Raw genomic sequence first — 21,025 nt, 5'->3', positions numbered from 1 at the left:
GTAACTGGCAAACTTGAGTTCTTCAGCTGTTTTCCTCAACAGTAGGAAAGGAAAAGGAATCTTGGCACGTTAGTAATTGTGGAAATCAAATATTGGTCTGTTCCACCTTAAAGGGCCTAGGCTTGCCTAAGTATTTGGGTCTTGCAGAGTTTGGGCACCACCATATTTGGAGCGTGCCTACTTTGGGGCGGGAACCTCCTTGAGAGTGATTAGGTCAGCGCTGGGGGAGGTGACCTTGTTTGCCTTCTGGCACCCGAGAACAGAGGTCCACTGTTTCTGCTGCCCTGTTTCTCTAATTGGCCCTGACGCTCCTCCACCTTGAAGCTGCCCACGAGCTTTTCGCTGGCCACCCCCGCCGCCCGCAGCTCGGTAGAGGCGGGAAAGCCGCGCGCCTGCGCCGTGGGAACCGGGGCCGGAGGCGAAAAGCGGGGAGCGGAGGGGGGGCCGTTGGAGCCGAGTAGCGTATAGAGCGGCGTGTGACGCGGGGACGCCGCGCGCTCCCAACGTCGCCCCGGTTTGACGCACACGGCACCAAACTGTGAGTTTCAGGGTTATTTGGTCGGGTTCGCTGGGACCAGAGTGGGTTTTGGGCCTTTGGGCTGTGGCGGCGGCGGGACTGAGGGTGGCGTTAGAAGTTGGGGGACGCGGCCTTTGGCGCTTGGTCCCGGGGAGCTACGCCCTAGGCTGGGTCCCAACCATCCAAAAGGACGCATTTTGCCGCACAGGCTAAGATGGCGGCTGCAGCGGAGGAGGCGGAGTTGGTGCTACACAAGGAGTCCGGGACCCGGGTTCGGGGAGGCGGCGGCCGCAGCGGCCGCGGGGGGCGGCGGAGCCTGAGGTGAGCGGAGGCCGCCGCCTCGGGGCGGGACTCGGCGAAGGCAGTGGTGGGAGGACCTTTCAACGGCGGCGTCGGAGGATCCGGTAGCGGACACAAAGGGGCTGAGCTGGGCACTAGACTTGGGGGTTTTGTTTAGTCACATGAAGCCGAGCAGCCAGTGAGCAGTAGGGGGAAGGGGCCGAGATCTGGCCTGGGCCCTGGCGGCTTGGGAAGCCTGGCGGTCGCCATTGCAACGTACTGAAGTAACGGGGCAGTCCGAGAGCAGTAGCAGCCCCTCTCTGCGGGCTGCTAGGGCTTGATCAGAAGCGCCAGCTCTGGCATTAACCGTACACATCCTTCCCTAACGTGGGACCAGGACCGCTTAGTCCTCTTCTCCCCCCATTCTGCAAGATCTTATGCCGCTAGGTGCCCGGGAAGTAACAGCAAGAGGTAAATCGCTCAAAGTGTTTGGGTTGCCAGGGGTTTGGTGGGTTTCCAGCTAAAGCTTTTTGCTTCTCCAGGTCTGATTCCCTGGCCTTTGTGTCCCTGGGAGCTTAATCTCTGCCAGAGGAAAGCAGGTGTGCTCCACTTCTCCCGTGAACCTGAAGATGAGTTGTCCCAGACCCTTCCTTCTCAGTGATTGGAAACTTAGGTGGTGGAGCTAAAGGTTTCTTGTTACGAGACTTCCGCAGACGACTCGCGTGTTGGGATCCATCCATGGTTTAGCAACATTAGTGGAAAACTTTTCTTGAACTGTTTTAAGTAATATTGCCATAAATTTAGTTGTTACAAAACTTTTTATGTTTAGACTTAAAATTTTATATGATCATTAAGAAGTACTCAAGAAGGAATAAACACAGTAGGGGGCCTAAATGATGGCCCTCTTTTACATACAAATTAATAATTTCAACAGAAATACCAAAACACCGTCTGTTCTGGCCAGTCCTGACTAATGCCAGGCTTGTTGCATCTGGATGATTGATTAGGTTTGCTTTAATAGAATATTGCCTCGCTGCCGTAGTTTACTTTTTTTATTATTGTTGTTCAACAAGAAGGAAAACATTTCAAAAAGAAAGAAACAACTCATATTGCTCAAAGAAAGGAATCTGGCAGTTTGCCTTCAGTGCTGTGTGTAAGTATCCAGGGAGCTTGATGGCTACAATATTCCTTGGTAGGTTTGGTAAGAGAAAATTAGTTTTTATAAAGAAATAATTTAGAAGTATTTTATAGGTGAAACATGAATGCTTGACTAATATTAATAAAATGATATGTGTATATTGCTGTTATGGCAGTGTAATTTAAGTTTCAGAATTTTTAACATGATTTAAAGTTATACTGCAATTATGGCTACACTGTACTTTGTATATTGGTATTAACTAATATTTGAAGTACAAAATTTGAAAACAGCTAATCTTTTGTTTTGGCCAGGTCACATTAACAAATTAAAAATGATTGAAAGGGTACTCAAACACATTGTAGTCACTAACTTGAGATCTCTGTACAAATCAAAATGCAGACTTTTCAGTTTTACCTGAAACTTTTATTTTCCTTTTCCCTCCCTTCTAGATTTTCTCCGTTAGCTTTTCTTGTAACAGAACAATCTTGTATTAATGAATAGGAATTATATTAATTTTTGCCAATGTTGGCAAAATGTATTACTGAATCATACAGTTTAGAGTAGAAGGAATCTCAGAACAATTAGTCTTCTCTTATATGCCATATTAAGGGTCAGAGATAACTTTTAGTGGCATAATGGAAAATTGCCTCTCAACTTCTTTCCCATTGCTCTTTTCTTTGGGTATGTTGCTGGGATGAGAAGGTGACAGGAACTAATAATAGTTAAAAAATAAAACAAGGGAGTGTGTTTGAAAATACCTGTTAATTAGATACCATTATATTAATGAAAACTTATGTGAGACTAAGTTAAAAACTTGTATTACATGAGATGACTTAGTTTTTAAAGTGATTTTCAGTGAAACAAATTCAGATACCAGATAACAGACATTTCAGGTATTTTGCAGGGGTGTCCAACCTTTTGGTGTCTCTGGGCCACACAGGAAGAAAAGTTGTCTTGGGCCACACATTAAATACATTGTGACATGTAATACAAAACTATCTCATAATATTTTAAGTAAATTTACGATTTTGTGTTGGATTGCATTCATAACCATCCTGGATGCATGCCACTGAACTTAAAAAGCAAACACGTAGATTGATAAAGTTTTTTTGAGAAGTTTGAAGTAGCTATCATTACTACCAGTTATTCCATAAGAAATTAGATGCTGAAAACAGTGGTGCTAGTGCCTTGTGTTTTGTAATAGCATTTTACTTGCGTAAATGGACATGCCACTTTGGCCTTAGTTAAAAAAAAACAACTTAAGACTAATTACTGCTATGAAGTGGTGGATCTGTAAGATCTGTTAGGAAATTCAACAAGTAGTGAAATCATTTATGGTGGGACACCAGAGTTACCTAACTTTGGGTATCACATTAAACAAAAACAGTTGTCTTTCAGTTTTAAACTTCTATGGTCATTTAAGGTGGTACATTTAAATTACTGACTTTTCTAAGAAAGTGGATAAGCTATTTAAAAAAATTTTTTAACCCCATGTGAGTGGATTTAATTACATGTTAGTCTCGTGATAATTGGGAATACTGCCAGATTATTTGTAATTATAAAGTGAGTTCATCACCTGCAAACCTTAACATATTTTGCATGTTTAACTTGTCATTCACGTTATACAAGGGAGAGTTTTGTTGTGCTTGAATTGAGAGTGTTGGGTAGCAGGGGGAGAAAAGAATGACTGAAAGACAGCCACTAAAGGTGATGGGGGTTACCTGCAATTTAGAGAAACTAGTTTTCAGAAAAAATCAGGTTCATCTTTTCTCTCATCCTAAATACACTATTAGTGTTTCAAGTTACTATTTAGACTCAGGTTGTGATTCCAAAGGAAAAGGCTGGGTCTTGGTCTTGTAGGAATACTTTTCTCATAACTGCTTTGCAGGCAGATCTTAAAGCAGCTGTAGTTCACCAAATGTAGAAATTGATATGTTGAATTATGTAGCTCTAATTTTTTAAATAGAACACTAATTTTAGGAGTCCTTTTAAAAAGTGTTATTAATTTTTTAAAAAATTAATAGACCTATAAAATAAAACAGAATAAAAGATGGCTACTATAATATTTTGGATATTCAAATGAGCTCTAATGTTTTTACATTTATTTATTAACCTGGTATAGTGTTTTGTATGTAGAGAATCTGTAAATACTGCACAAAGTTAATGAGATGTATCACTGACTGAAGCAGTTCTAGAAGTAGTGTCTTTTAATTCAGGTTTATTAGAGGGGAATGCTGCTTTTAATGGTATGAACCATTTATACAGTTGAATTTTGAGAGAATGGAGAATAATCAAACTGATTCTAACACTGGCTCACCCTGCTGGTTGGCTAAAGTATTTCTCTTTCTTCCCATCTTTAAAAAAAAAAAAATCCGTAAAGATCACTTGAGACTCAGAAGGTGGAACACCAAATTCAACAAATAGTCTTTCTTCAGGGAAATGGAGTCTCCATGAAAAATTGTTTTTTGTTTCAAGGGCCTCAGTTGCTCTCATGTTTAATTTTTTTCTTCGATCTGCCAAAGTTGAACTATGGAGTTATTGTCCTCTTTGAATTTACTGGGAACTCTTACATGATTATGGAGAGTTGGTATGCTTTTCTTTTAAAGTTAGGACATCCTTTGGTAATTGAGAGATGTTAGCAAGAAAAACAAAAGTCCTGTGAGTAACTTTCCAGGAGGAGAAAAGCAGAGGACTTCATGTCAGGGCAGAAGCAGCAGCAGTGCACACTTCTCTTGAATGGGGGGGGGGAGTGAGTTTGGATTAAGGTTATTGTCTCTAAGAGACTTCCTTTACACTCTCCCTCGACTAATTTTTTTCTACTCCTCTCTCTACAAGCTGTATGTAGCTTTCCCATTTCATTTGGGATTCTAGGAACTATGATCTTGTAAGTAACTTTGTGAAAAGTACAGATGTGATTTGTTTCTTGAAATTTAAGTCTGTTAAACTGAGATTGTGGTGCAGTTGAATTTGGTTGCAGAGATAAATACAGATTTTAGGTATTGCCTTTGCCTATGTATTGAAGTTGAAAAAACAGCTTCTAAGTTTCTTGTACAGAGTCTGGAAACTTAAATGTTATGAGCCAAACAGGTAATTTAAAATTTTTTTAAAAGCTAATAAAGTGTTAGGATTAAAGTAATTCATAGTCTATAAAACATAATTATCTGTATTTTATCAATTATTTATCAGATTTTTAAAAGATTAACATTTTTATCCTTTCATGGAGTTTTTTACTCAAAAGCTCAATGCATACTTTTTTCATCAGTTTCTTGAGGCAGATGTCAAATATAACTGGTACTTATAAAACACCATTTATTGGAGAGGGTTGATTCCCAATTGTTGAATGATTTGTGTATGTGGATAAAACCTTGCCAAAGTAGGAATTGCCTGTTGCTTACTTGTCACTTACCAGTATTATACACATAGACTCACAAACATACATATGTGTGGCTATACACACAGAAAATTATAGTTGCATTTATAATTAGGTATGTATAAATAAATAAACAGGATGAAATAAGGTTTAAAAGTAGAAGCCTTGAAGTAAAATTGGTGGGGCTAAAAATCTAGCTGTGTGAGTGAGCACTAAGCAAGTGGATTTAATGATAATACAATGTATATAATTCGTGTAAAGTCCTTAGCTTTCTGGTACAAAATGAATGCTGAGTAAATGTCATCTTTTAGAGTAATAGTTATTATTGTTGTTTAATTATTTTTTCTACAGTAACTTGCAGTTTTCACCCGCAAGTGATTTGAATTTGTATACTTTTGCCAATGTTTCATTTTTAGAGTCCTGTCTACAAAGGCAAGGTTGTTATAGAGGAAGTCAGAGGTAGGTATCACACTGCCTTCTCCAGTTTTAGCAATTCAGTATTTTAGGAACACATTCCCTTTTATGACCATCAGCTGATGATTAAATGCGCTGGGGAATGAGTACATTTTAGTGAAGTTATTTCCCAACCAGTGTGTCAGTTTATCTTTGTTACAACATCCTAAATTTCTTCATCCTTTAAATCTTTGAACATGAGGATGATGGTGACCATTAGTAGATAGAAAAGGGTGTGTGGCTCTGTGTATGTATATGTAACGTACATATGGATGAGAGTGAGAAGTACCTTCAATAGTAGCTAGATTGGGGAGAGAAATACTGTTTTTTCATGCTTAGTTTGAATCAGGAATTTTCTCAAACAGCATTTCCTTTTGCCATTTTCCTCTCCATGCTTTTCTTTATTTTGAATATATCTGTGCTGGTATGGTCTTAGATTTATTTCCTCCTTAATTTTCTTATATTGTCTGCCTTCCCCGCTACCAACACAAATTTTAAGTTGCTTTTTAAAAATTATAAAAGGCAGTAGTAAAAGTAATTTTAAGTTCACATGGTGGATGTGAATATGAAACACTGGTTTCATATTTACTTATTTTCAGCAGTTTGGAAAATGAAGGGGAAAATTTTACTCTAATTTTAATCTTATCACCATCATATAATCATTAGTATTAAAGGAAAAGGAGATAAAACTGACATTAATTAAGCATCTAGTGTGTTCCTCCCTGTAATACTGTGATGTATGTATATTCCCATTTTACATGAAAACAAACTCACTCAGACTCAGGTCCCAAAGATGATAAATAATAGAGTAGCTGAGTTTAAATCTAGGTGTATCTTGATTCTGCATACGAGATTTTTGTTCTACTTTCCCATCCTTTTCTGTATATCCTTTAGTCCAGGGATTTTCAACCTTTTTCATCTCATGGCACACATAAACTAATTTCTAAAATTCTGTAGCACACCAAAAAAATACGGTTTTTGCTGATCTGACAAAAATGGGTATAACTTTGATTCATTTACACTGTTCAGCTATTGTTGGATTGGCTAATACCATATTTTTTATTTGACTTAATCTAAGGGAAAAAGAGGTCAGTGCTCCTTACTAAATAGTCAGGTGTCACATGTTTTAAAAATTCTTGTGGCACACCAGTGTGCCGCTTGTGGAATGTTCCAGTGTGCCTTCTGTGACACACCATTTGAAAATTGCTATTTTAACCTAACTATAATTTATAAGTTTTATCTCTTACTTAAAAACTTAATATACTTTTTTTTTTTGCCTATCATCATTTCAAGTGGTGTCTTACTGCCCACATTGTTTATTCATACCACCATATAAAGGCTCTTTGTCTTGGCTGCTGGATGTTGGTACAGTGATATTGGTTAAAATGCAAACTGTCTTTTTTTTTTTAACTGGGTGACTAAGATGAAAAATAATCTAGCTTTATCAGAACTAATACTCTGGGATTAGAACTGCTACTGGTTTAATAATACTATCTGTCCTTTCTGGTTGGACATTTAACTCAAATTTGATATATATAAATGTAGATGACATTTTCAATTTATAGCCTATATGAAAACAGAACTTTTCTTGTATTTTTACACTTTGAAATGCCCTAAGCTTTCTTATCAAAAATCTTTCAAAAGTTATATTAAAGTTAAATAGGCACTTAAATCCTGTTTAGTTATTATTAGTAATTCTTAATTTAATCAACTGTATGAAAGGAAGTTTAATACTGAATTTTTATACTCTCATTGGGTGGATGACATATACTAAAAGATAATTTGTGGGGCATTTATAAATAGATGGATAGGTCAGCATTGCCCAAAGAGATATGTCACAAATGTGGTTTAAATTTTTCTGTATCTACATTAAAAGATAAATAGGTAAAAGTAATTCTATGAATGTATTTCACTTAACTCAGTGTATTTAAAACATTTCAATATGTTAACATGATTTGAGATATTTTACTTTCTTTTTGTCCTATACCATGTCTTCAGAATCCAGTGTATGTGTGTTTTTAAAAAAGATTTTATTTATTTCTTTTTAGAGAGAGGGGAAGGGGGGGAGAAAGAGAGGGAGAGAAACATCGATGTGAGAGAAAAACATCTATCGGCTGCCTATCGCACGCGCCCCATCCAGGGACTGGACCTGCAACTCAGGCGTGTGCCCTGACCAGGACTTGAACTGGCAACCCCTTCGCTTTGCAGGACGACACCCAACCACCTGAGCCACACCTGCCAGGGTCCAGTGTGTGTTTCTTAAGGCACACCTCAACTCAAGTGCTAGACTTCAAGTGCTTAATAGTCATACACTGTATTGAACAGTGCAAATATAGAACATTCTATACAGGAATGGAGAAAGGATTAAAAATTAGATAAAGTATAGCTGAGGAAAGAATATGCTGGAGAAGAACACTGGTATAAAATGGTGGGAATTTAAGTGAGAGATACAATTTGAAACTAGATAATAGAGTGACTTGAATCTAGTTTAGGGAATTTGGTTTGTATGGAGGTGGTGTGTGTGTGTGTGTGTGTGTGTGTGTGTGTGTGTGTGTGAGTGAGAAATGTTGGAGGGTGCCTAATTCATGTCCTGTCCATGAACACTTGAATGAATATTGAATTCATATTTGTGAATTAATAAGTACAAAATAAAAATTCTGGAATAATACTAAAAAAGCCTTGTGGATTTTCTAAAAAGAAAGTTGCTTTTAAGGGAATATTGATGGAGATGAGATTTGAGATAAAGTTTTTAGATTTGACCATTACTGGGAACTTGTTTTTTAATGTTTTATTTAGATACAATTTACATACAGAAAAGTGCACAAATTTTATGAGTACAACTCAATGAAATTTGACATATAAATACCCAGGTACCTTCTGTTCCCATTCCGATAATGTAACATTTTCTACACAGAAAAGGTGCCCTGTGCCCCCTTCTATTAATTCCCCTTTAGAAAAAGAACCACTATCCTGACCTCTATTATAAATAAGTTTGGCTTATTTTTGAACTTGCTTATGGCATATTTTGTCCTCTTTTTCCAGGGTAATGAGAATTGATTCTAATTTGTCTCTTCTGTCCTTATTTCTCATGGCGTGAATTTGGATATGAATCAGGTGATAGGTGGTTGGTACTGTCGCCCTTTTTTTTTTTCCAATGCGGTTTATGTTAAGACTAGAGAGATGTTTCTTAGTTTTCATGAACAGTAACCCTTTAGAGGTTAGCTGTATACTAGAAAATTTGTTTAGAATGTAGAGACTAAATTGCTTACACAGATAATACATTTGGCTTGCTTTTATTACAGTATTCTCTAGGCATATAGCCAAGAAGCAAGTAGAGGAGGTCTTGGATTGCCTCCTTATATAGATGTCTTTTGGAACCTCTTTAATAGTAGCTTCTAGGCATTATGTAAGTTAACTTTCAGGCATTTCAGGTTACTTAATAAGGTATTTGAGTATTTCTGACTGTGATTGTAGGAGTAGGAATAAAGTGATGTATGTATGTTTACAGGTAAGTATCCGCCCTCAACCAGAAAGACTTTGACATTTCTTATGAGTAAAGAACTAGAACGTACCTTAACGATAGTTGCATAAAAGGCTAATGTCCATGAAGGACACTATATAAAATGCAAACTGAAATGGAATTATTGATCATGATTTTTATTTCTAGTGCTTGAATCAGATTTATTTTTCAAATGGAAATAATGGTTACAGCATTGTTTTTCATAATTACTGAGGAGTGGAAGCTTTATGTTAGTGTAAAAATAAGTACTTTTGGGAGAAGGATTTTTTTTCTGAAATATGTTATTAAAAGCACATAACAATTAATATATGTATCTCTATTCCAGTATGCCTAACTTTGAAGAATAGATTTATTGTGTGGAAATGGATATGAAAATACTTCCATTAACATTTGGATTATGAATGCAAATATATAAAGAAGTTTTGTACTTTTTGAATTTGTAGTAAGTTTCTTAATATATTCTTGCTCCAAGAACTTTAATAGTCATCTTGAAGAAATAAAACCTCATCTCAGCTTTTCTTATATAGGTTTTGTATTTGACAAGTATAGAAGGCTAAAGCAAAATTGGTTAGACATTGGAAAATATGTTTGTTTATAATATATTAAGACTTTAAATACCTTTTTGGGGATGGGATTTCAAAAATTAAACCTATAAGAATGCTATTAATAGCTTTAACAGCTGGCTTTATGTAGAAAAATACACTTAAGGGTATGTTCTATGTTTTTGTGTTGTTTTGACACAAATGAGTGATATATTTGAGTTTAGTTTTGGGAGATTTGATTTATTTTTTTGTCTTCAGAAAAACTTTGTTTATCTGGTTGTATTTTCTCTAACTTTTGCAAGTTAGAGAAATTAGTTATACAAATTCATTTACTACGGTAAAAATGCAGATAAACACAGCAAAGGATATGGTTCCTGCTTCAAAGATCTCATGATCTAAGATGAGCACTCAACAGAAAACATTTAAAACACTGAGCTGATGTAAATATACATGGTATATAGTAAGACTGAATTAATAAAGCTCCTTAGCAAAAGTAGTATTTTACTTATATTTTGAAGAAGTGATCTGTCTAGATTGGTAAGAGGGAAGGGAATATCAGCTAGTGGGAGGGCACGTTGAGAATTGTGAAATGCAGGCATTTTCTTTGTTTGCAGTAGAGTCTATTTTAAATAAATTTAATGAAAATAAGGTTTATAAGATTGTGGCCTAAGCTGGAGGAATCTAAAGGAGTTTGGATTAGAAATTATAAATAAGGAGTTCTACTAAAGGTCATTGAACAGAAATTCAAGAAAAATGAGAAAATTAGCAGCCAGATATAACAAGATCGGAGAGAAGATTGAAGTGAGAAAGGCCAATTAAGGTTATTATTTTGGGGTTATGTTAAGAGTAGGATGGTAGTTCTAAAATAAAGAAGGTGAAATGTATGCCTCTTAAGTGTGTAGTGCAAAATTAAATAAGAATGGAACAGTTTATCTTTGGTTATTGAAAATAAATTTACTTGGACACAGTTTGCAAGTAAATTATTTATTTTTAAGGCTTAAAAAAGTCAATTTGAGAGGGAGAAAAGGGGAGAGAGAGAAACATCAATTGGTTGCTTACCGTTATGTGCCCCAACTAGGAATTGAACGTGTGACCTAGGTGTGTGCCCTGACCAGGGATCAAACCTGCAATCTTCTGTTGTACAGGACAATGCTCCAACCAAATGAGCCACCTGGCCAGGGCTGCAACTGTTCTTTAAAAAAACTTGATGAGTTATTTTAAGTTTGATTTGAAAACTAAGTAAAACCCAAGAAAGTCAGGACATAGTGGTGTTTTCTGAATTTCTAGTAGTTTGAATTTAAAAAAAGGTATTTGAGATGAATAGTAAGAAGAGCTTGTAACAGTAATGCAATATTTTGAGTTATAATGGTATATTTTAGCCATGGTTTTAGAGACATTCCAATTGGTGTAAGAGTCGGAAAAATGGGAGGTAATAAAAATTAGTAATCTGTACTACCAATATTTAAATGTGTTTTAAAATAGTTACTTGTTTTAAAATTTAGGAGTTATTGAAAACAGCTTTTATAGGGAGGAAAAATCACAAATATACAGTTTCTTACGGGCAGTCATATTTTTTTAACATTTATTATGTAAGATTTTTTAAAGATTTTATTTATTTATCTTTAGAGGGGAAGGGAAGGAGAGAGGGAGAGAAACATCAATCTATGGTTGCCTCTCATGTGTCCCCCGCTGGGAACTGGCCTGCAACCCAGGCATGTGCCCTGACTGGGAAGTGAACTGCAATCCTCTGGTTCGCAGGCCTTCACTCAATTCACGGAGCCACACCAGCCGGGGCTGTGTAAGATTTTTTTTTAAGTGGGGTTTTAAAAATTCTTAAATTGAATGTATAGTATTCCTTATGAGTAGTTATAAAAAATAGAAGTATTAGGAAAATATGAAAAAATTACAGAAGTAATATAATTTAAAGAATCTTTTATAATAGAGTCTTAGAATTGTAAGATAGTATGTCAGTTTTATTTTATGACAAGTTTACATTTTAACTATTCTCACAGTTAATAGGCTTCAGTTTTATAAAGAAGTTAGTGAAGTTTCTGGCAACATGGTAAAATAGGTGCATTTGTCTTTATCCAAGTTACCTGTTGAAGCAAATTAGCTAAAGCAAAAGAGAGTAAGTTGTCCCATGTTGTCACTTGGAAAACAGATTTCATCCACATCTCTGAAATTTGGAATTTTGTATACATAGTATGGGTGAGAAGGGATGACTGCACAACTATCTACTGCTCTCTGATTATCCTCATTAACTAGTGGTGTGGTGATAGGAAGCTTACCTGAAAGCCTTGCCCTGAACCTGTTTCTTAAATAGTATCCTGTTTATACATATTTGTGCTGCACACTTCCTGGAAACAGATGGATCCCCTCCTGTGTATGCTGCCTTGGGTCTCTGCTCTACAAGCTAAAATAATGAAAAATCACTACATGCATGAGGAGAGGGAGGGATTTGAAGGGGATGGGGACTAGGAAACCAAATTGACTTTCATGTACATTGATCCTGCCAAAAGAGCTTGCACAGGAGAGAGGTGAAGATGGAGATAACTTTAGTAGCTGTGGTGTAACCAATATTCTTGTGCTATATGAGTGAATGTCTTAATGGAGCATTCACCTCTGTTACTCTTGTATTACACTTGTATTACTGTTAATTCGACATTAACAGTAATACAAATGCTATTCTAAGTAGATGTCTTTTAGTGTGGTGTGGTTTGCCTAACCTATAGTTTCATCTTTTTTTTCCAGGTTCTATTCACTAACTTTCCTGTCATTTGACTACCTGGTAGTTTTTTCAGTAGGTTTTGCTTAATTTAACTGGAATTGATTTTCTTGCTCCCCTGGTCAAATTGGATTAAAAATTCTTACTGTGTGGTTTAATGAATTTTACCTAAATCAAAATGACACAAACATTGAAAATAAAAGAGTGGCAAAAATACTACTACAGCTTGCAAGTTTCACTGACATCAAGCAAAAGCTGAAACCTTTCTAGGGCAAAAGTTTAGAGTTGAAAAAAATTTTTTAAATAAAAAAATTACGGCTACTGAACAGGATCCAGCTTGAAAAATTTTTTTAAGCTATGACTGATTTTCTCTAAGGCTATTTATTTATTTATTTATTTATAGAGGTGGGGGAAGGAGAAGGAGACAAACATCACTCGGTTGCGTCTTGCACACACTCCCAAATGGGGATTGGGCTCACAACCCAGGCATGTGCCCTGACTGGGAATTGAACTGGTGACCTTTTAGTTTGCCAGACAGTGCTCAGCTAGCTGAGCTATGTTGAGTCAGGGCCCAGCTTGAACTTTTACTCGATAAACGCAAACAAATAAGTAGCATTATAACATATGAAGTAGAGTTTCTTTAGAGAAATTGATAAAACCAGTCTTTTAGGATAATTTAAGAAACTAAAAATTATGACTGAGTATTAGAGTAGCAATATGCTTTATTTAATAGACATACGTCAGACTTTGTTTCCAATAGAGAATACACGTTCTTTTCAGAGTCCTGTGAATTCTTTTGAAATTGTGCCTTGGGCTTCAGTGAGAATTTGTAACTTTAAGTTTGAGAAATCGTGTAAGCCAATATTTTTTTTAAGATTTTATTTATCTTTAGAAAGGAAGGGAAGGAGAGAACTATAAATGTATGGTTGCCTTTCGTGAGTCCCCTGCTGGGAATCGAACCGCGATGGTCCGGTTCACAGGCCCGCACTCAGTCCACTGAGCTATACCAGCCAGGGTAAGCCAATATTTTTGACTACAGTATAGGAAAATGATGTTAAAGCTAAAGTGAGTCTAACTGAATCCACAATGAATCTTAACATTAAAACTCTGTCTGCTAGATCTTGAGCTTAAATTTCATACTATTTAGAAATGAACAGCAATGAGGACATGATGCATCAAAGCTTGATAGGTGAATGAATATTCATTTAAATATGGTGGATTAAATGCCATTTAACTTTTTTTTTTTTTTTGCCATCAAATTGCTACTGGAATTTTAAAAAATAGGCACAGGGTGTCAATGGCAAAGAAAACTGAAAAGTTGACCACAGAAGTAAAATTTTAAGAGCTAAAAAGCAAAGTTATATATAAATAACTATATATAAGAAGAATTATTTGTGGGAGAAGGCCTAGAATTGGGTGTGTGTGTGTATATATATATATGTATATGTGTGTATATATATGTATATGTATATGTATATATATAATATATATAGTCTTGGGGTGCTTCAGGTATTGGTTGCTGCAGATACCCTGAAAGAATTGTCTGAATAGTCTGTAATAAGTAAGCAACACATGGTGCCAGGAAAGGGGTCTCCTCAAGCTTCTTTCCTGATGCAAAGAGGATCTGTGCTTTTGACAGCACTGGGCACAACTTGGCTTTAAGGGTCTCACACTGAAATACTGAGAGAATTGAGTAGAAATCCACATGTTGAACTGCAAATCAATCTGGCCTCTTTTCCATTACTAGTTATGAGGATACTGGATGTCAGGCTTCTAATCCCACAATATGAAATTGGAAAATTCATCCTGTTACAGTAAACAATCAGGAAAAAAGACCAAGAGAGAACAACAAATGGGGATCCACCAGGGAAATGGCCCAGACTGATCATTCTACAGTGACACCTATTGTGGAAATTTTAAGAGTTTCATTTTAAAATATGAGATTGAAGATCATCAAACATTTGAGGATAACTTCTATAAGAAAGAGAAGAAGGAAATAGAAACAGTTTAGAAAGAAAACTTTCTTAAAGTTACTGATATCTTTGGAAGTAAGGGGATAATTATGTCTTTGAAACAAGGAAAGGATGCTCTAAAAGCCAATCAGAAAACAGTGAGGTATTGGACATTTAGGACAGGAAATAGTAGGATTAGAAATAGAGAGTATGAAACGATACAAGAGTTATAAATTTAGAGTTAATTTCATGGTGGAAGGTTGGAAGATAAAATTGAGAAGATCTTCCATAAAGTAGGACAAAAAGATGTAAGTAAACGTCACATTTGGTAAGGTCAATATGTGAAAATTAAGTATAGAGTAGGAGGAAAATGAATAAATGAAGTCATTTAAGAATAATGGAACCAATACCTTGAATTTCCACCTTAAAAGGGCTCACAGAATGCTTCAAGTACATGATGGTGAAATTTCGGACACCAGAAATAGGGAAAGATTCTAAAAGCTTGAGTGTGGAGTGTGTGAAAAAGACCAAGGGTCACTAACATTGGTAGGTAATCGATAGTGAAATAGTATCTTCAAAATCCTGAAAGGAGTAGGCTAAAATGCACTGTATTGCAGGAAGTTGCTAGAAGACATGGGTTCCATGTTCCTGGAACATGGGTTCCAGTAAAAGGTGAAAGATTTATGTGATCTGAAGAGAAACCAGAGTATGAAATGTTGGGGTAAATAGTAAAGAGGATCCAGTACAGGAGAGAAGTGGCAATTTAGGTTGATGATAAAGGGAGATAGATGCAAGGAGGTTGGCTGTGCAAGCGGGTCTGAAGAGTAATCAGATTAGGAGAGGACAAAGGGATTTAGATGGTATGTCTTTAGAAACAAACACATTAATAGAATTTCTGTGAAGAATTTCTTTGACCGTACATACGGGATATTTATCTGTAGTTTCCTGTAATGTCTTTATGTAGTTTTGTTATAAGGTAACGGTCTCAAAATGAGTTAGGGAATGTTTCCCCTTTTTCTGTTTTTTGGAAGAGTTTGGGAAAGTTTGGCATGAATTCTTTAAGTCCTTGGTTTAAAGGTACATTTCACCAGAGAAGCCATCTCATCCTGTGTTACCTTATGGGAAGTTTTTTCATTACTCCCTCAATCTCTAATTGTGATAGGTATATTCATACTTTCTGTGTCGTCTTGATCAGATTCAGTACTTTTTTTTCTGGAAATTTATTTCTTTCAGGTTATCTTTTGCCACTTACAATTTATAAAATCAGTAGGACCTCCTGTTCATTCCTGTTTTTAACTATTCCCTTTTTTTCATGGTGAGCCTGGCTGAAGGTTTGTCAATTTTGTTGCTATTGTCAAATACCCAACTTAGTATCATTGATTTTTCTCTATTATTTTTTTTAAAAGTTGTTTTTGTTTAATTTATGCTATAGTCCTTATTTTATTCGTTTCTCTGCTTTGGGTGTAGTTTGCTCTTTTTCTGGTTTCTTTAGGTAGAAGTTTAGGTTACTGATTTGACTTTTAATGTAGGCATATATAACTAAATTTCCCTTTAAACATTGCTTTCATTTCATCCCATAAGTTTTGGTGTATTGTATTTTTGTGTTCATCTCAACATATTTTAAAGTATTTATTTATTTTTAAAGCGAGGGGAAGGGAGAGAGAAAGAGGGACAGTTGTCAGTGTACGGTTTCCTCGTGTGCGCCCCCAACAGGGGACATTGCCGGCAACCCAGGCATGTGCCCTGACTGGGAATTGAACTGATGACCCTTCGGTTCACAGGCCAGCACTCAAGCCACTGAACCACACCAGCCAGGGCCATATTTTATAATTTTATGTGGGGTTTTTTCTTTGACCTGTTGGTTATTTAGGGGTTGGGTTTATATAATTTCCACATATTTGTTAATTTTCCAGATTTCCTTCTTATTTATTTCTAGTCTAATTTCATTTTTGTAGAACATATTTTGTTTGATTTAATTTCTTTCAAATTTATTTAGGCTTGTTTTATGGCCTAATATATGGTCTGTGCTGGAAAATGTGCACTTGAGAAGAAAGGATCATCTGTGAAGTGGAGTGTTGCATATATGAGGTCTGTCCAGAAGATATTCAGCCATGTAATATGAAAAATAGAGGCATTTATTGAAGAAGATAGAAGATAGAAGAAGCATTGGACATAAGATAATGAAGCCTCAGTTCCCTTCACAGTAAGCACCTTGGGACCTCATACAGTTCTCCTAGTCACCGTGAGCTGCGTCGTCCTATTTTGTTGAATCTTCATTGATCATCTGAAATTTCTTCTCTTTCAAAGGTGATTTTAGTATTGGGGAAAGCCAGAGGTCTTGGGGCGCCAAATCTGGGCCTCAGAGGGGCTGGGTCGCCTGGGTGATTTGATGTTTTGCCAAAAAAAACTGCACGAGTTGTGATGCATGAGTGGGCACATGGTTGTGATGAAGCTGCCAATCACCAGTTGCCCATAGCTGTGGCCTTCTCAATTATCCAAGTAGTTTCCATGGAGGAATGTTCAAGCTTAATGCAAAATTTGATGCAGATTCATTGCTCTACTGGCTGAGTCATTTTGAATGCCATGGCCACACAGTACACGTGCTCACTCAGTGTCATTAGTGGCATCTACTGCCCCCACTGACTAGTATGGTGAAGTGTCATTGTTCACACATGTGCATTCCAGTCTACTCCTTGGTTGCCAGGTTTCATCAATGTTGCATAAGCTGTTCTCATTATAATCAATGGCTGGATGTTTTCTGGACAGGCCTCAATATTGGAGCTTTTCTAAGACTTCAGTTTTGCTTTAAAAGTTTTTTTGACCAGTTTAATTGTTTGCCTCAATTGTTATTCACTGCCTCAGTCAGCTGTAATAGTAACAATGTCCTCTGATTGCTTTTTTTTTTTTTTGAAGATTTTTTTAGACAGAGGGGAAGAGGGAGAAAGGGAGAGAAACATCAGTGTGTGGTTGCCTCTCACAGGCCCCCCGCTGCTGGTGATCTGGCCCACAACCCAGGCATGGGCCCTAACTGGAATTGAATTGGCAACCCCCTGGTTCCCAGGCCTGTGCTCAATCCACTGAGCCACACCAGCCAGGGCTTCTCTGATTGTTTTTGACAAACACCTTTAGGAAAAAGACTTTTTGCACTGGTTAAGTTCTGAGTCAGGTCAAATTAATATAGGTCTGTGTGTAGGGGCTTCTGTGACAGAACTACATTTGTCAAATAATGACAGACCTTGGGGAATGGGGTAGTGAAAGAGGTCCCACACCTCAAGTGGTTGCCAGTCTGCTGGTTTTCACAGTGCTGTTGTAGAGTGTTGGCTTTTTTACCCCTAGTTAAACAATGATTTACTTGCTTGAGTGCATAGACATTTTATGCAACCATGGCAGAAGCTGTGGATGACTCATGTTTCCATTTGGGGGCGGGGAGACACTTTTGGTCTTATATGGAGCCCAAACTGGTGAATACAGCTCTCTATCAAATCAAAGGGAATTACCTATCCTTATCCTTTCTATTCCTCTCAAGATGCTTTGATCAGCAACAGCTTTTTAAATTAAATTGCTAGAGATCCTCTGGAAGATCAGGAGCAAGTCCTTTGGACTTAAGAATTCTTGAGATTGTATTTCCTGTTCACATACTTACGAAATACCACGTGAGTCTCTAAGAATCACACCCATCTGTGAGAGAGTTAAGCACTTCCTGGCCAGTTTGTAGACCTGCTCATTTATGTCCTAAAGGTCAACTTCAGCCAGGTGGGGAAGCTGGGACAGTAGGGCAGAGCCAACTGGGACACGTGCTTCCCAAGGTTGGAGCATGCATGAAAAACAAGATGACTGCAGCAGGCAGTGAAAAAGAGTGACAGTTGGGAACTCGGCAGGAAGCCACCCAGTGCAGTGGGCAGGAAGTCGGAATGTTGGCTTTCTACACTGCTGTGGAACTGGAGTTGGAGGATGGGAATGGGATAAAAAAATAAAATGCCACAAAGTTTGCTGCTCTTACCAAGATTTCACTGTCTTTCTTGGGTAAGCTCTCCCCAGATTGCTGCAAGCCTTTGAATAATTTTAGAGTTTGGAAAAGTTGACTGGATATTTTTGCCAGTGTTCTTTTAGAGGAAGCAATTTTCAAATGTCCTTATTTTGATATTTTTGCTGATGTCTTACTGTTGAGTTTTAAGGTTTTGAAAAAATACTTTAGATATGAGCCTTTTATATATATATATATATATATATATATATATATATATATATATATATATATATACAGTTGCAAATTTTTTTCAAATCTTTCATTTTTTAATCCTTTTAACAGTGTCTTTGACAGAGTAAAAGAATTTTATCCCTTTACTTTTAGTCTGTATGATCTTTTCTTCTGAAGTGGGTCTCCTGAAGATAGCATATATTTGGGTCTTGTTTTCTTGTCCATTCAGCAGCTACCCTGTGTCTTTTGATTGGAACATTTAGGCCATAACAAATGCAGGTGTTAAACATCTCCTAAATTTCTGCCTGTTGGTTTAATTAGAGAGATCTTTAGAATTTTTCTGCTGTTATGGATTTGTCTGTCTTGTGTTGCTGTCCATTTTTGCTATATATGTCAATGAATCTGTGATATTGGGGCACACAAATTTACAATTGTTTCATGTTTCAGAAGAGTTGAATCTTTTATCATTATTGTTTTCATTATCTTTGGTAATGCTTTTTGTTTTGAAGTCTACCTTGATCAGTAATAATATAGCTACACCAGCCCTCTTATAGCTAGGGTTTGTGGTTCCTTTTTTCACCCAAACTTTTATTGAAAATTTTCTGTACCTTTATGTTTTAGAGCTGTTTTGTATATTGTGTATATACCATATGGTTTTACTTTCAGTCCCATCTAATACTTCCTTGCCTTTCAATTATAACAAAGTTTGTTTAGACTTCATATAGTTACTGAGATGAATTGGGGATTAAATATATGATCTTAATGTGCTTTCTATTTATTCTGATTTTGTATTTTTTCCTCACCTTTCTTGCCATTTTTTAGATAAAGTATTTTTATTTTAATTACTTCTTACCTTCCCCTACCTTTTTTAACACTGTTTTTGTCTGCTGCCACAAGTATAATTTTTGTTTATCTGAAAATATCCTTTTTTTTTTTTTTCACTTTCATTTTTTAAGGGTAGTATCACCAGATAGAGATGATGCTCCAATATCTCCACTTGTTTTCTGATGATGAGTCAGCCATTACTTGTATTGTCATTTCCCATATAGAACCATTCATTTTTCTCTGACTGTTCTGAAGGTTTTCTCTTTGGCCTTTAGCAACTTGAATGTGATGGGCATATAGAAGTGCTTTTTTGTGGTTATCCTGCTTGGGTTAGTTAACATTCTTGGAACTATAAGTTAATATTCTCTACCAGAGTTGAGATGTTTTGGCTATTTCTTCAACAAAAAGTATTTTTGTACCTTTTTCACTCTTTTCTCCTTCTATCTATGTTGAATGGGTTGTATCTGTGTTAGACCACCTGAGATAGACCTACTGGTCTCTGAAATTCTTAAATTTTCTCCAGTCCCTTCACTTTGTTTTTTGGTTCAGATAGTATTATTGCCTTATTTCAAAGCTTACCAATTCTTTCTTCTGCCATCTGTTATCACACTCTTCTCGTGAATTTTTTTTACCTTAGTTATTTTATTTTTCAGCTTTTCCTTTTATATATAAAGTTTCTATCAATACTTTGAATATATATTTTAAATTTTAATAACATACTTAAAATAGCTGCTTTGAATTCCTTATATGCTAACTCCAGCATCCAAGGTACTCAGAATCAATATCCATTACCTTTTTTTCCCCTGAGTATGGATTAGATTTTCCTGTTTCGTGGGGTTTTTGGTTTCTTTGTTTTTTGGATATCATATAACTTTTGTTTGAAAACTGGATATTGTGATTATGTTCTGGTGGCTCTGAGTTGCTAATGTTTCTTTGAGAATTATTGGGTGAAGTTTTAGTCAGAATTTGAATCTTTCCCTGTGATTTTCATGCTTCTGGGGATTCTTCTAATTACCAACTGTTCTGTTGTGCTTGGGTTCTCTGACACTTCAGCCTTGTAGGGCTTCAGCTTCCTGCTGCCCAAACTGCACAGTTGAATGCACCCTGTTGAAGAAGCATCAAACTCAGTACAGCTCTATTTTTCAAGTGTAGCTTTTTCTCTGGCTGGCGTTTGCCAACTTTTCCCCTTTCAACTCCTTTAGTTCTTCTTCATGCATACATAGTTTATCAGTCATCCAGTGATTTGCAAGGCAAAGTTTATACTGAGAAATTTTTTTTCACTCCTCTGTCTTTCACTGCTGTGCTACCTCCATTTAAATTTCCAGCTGCTTTTCCAGGCCTAAACTCTGAGCCTATGGTGATACTTTTTTTTTTTGCAGTAATAGTTTTTCTCCGTTTATGTTACATACGGGGTTTCCAGCAGAATGGGGTAGCCTTAATGAAATTTTAAGGATTGAGATTTTTTTATTTGGCCATCTGAATGTGTTTGGGTAGGGCTGTTGTACA

At 36.5% G+C, this 21,025-nt stretch overlaps 1 protein-coding gene across 14 annotated transcripts in view; it reads left to right on the top strand.

Annotated features, from left to right (window-relative positions):
* Window positions 1-222: 222 nt before the first annotated feature.
* The window catches only part of ZNF644 (zinc finger protein 644), a 105,404-nt gene continuing 84,601 nt past the window's right edge, over window positions 223-21,025 (top strand). For 2 of the 14 annotated variants that reach the window (XM_053655421.1, XM_053655417.1), the window contains exon 1: window positions 223-538. The gene's annotated coding sequence lies outside the window, so the exon portion shown is untranslated. The other 12 variants (XM_053655412.1, XM_053655411.1, XM_053655420.1 and 9 more) reach the window with 12 other exon arrangements.

This window comes from Artibeus jamaicensis, unplaced genomic scaffold (genome assembly GCF_021234435.1).
Source record: "Artibeus jamaicensis isolate MK-2021 breed Jamaican fruit bat unplaced genomic scaffold, CSHL_Jam_final scaffold_1019, whole genome shotgun sequence".
NCBI classification, from domain to species: domain Eukaryota; kingdom Metazoa; phylum Chordata; class Mammalia; order Chiroptera; family Phyllostomidae; genus Artibeus; species Artibeus jamaicensis.
This window is presented reverse-complemented; position numbering and strand designations above follow the sequence as displayed.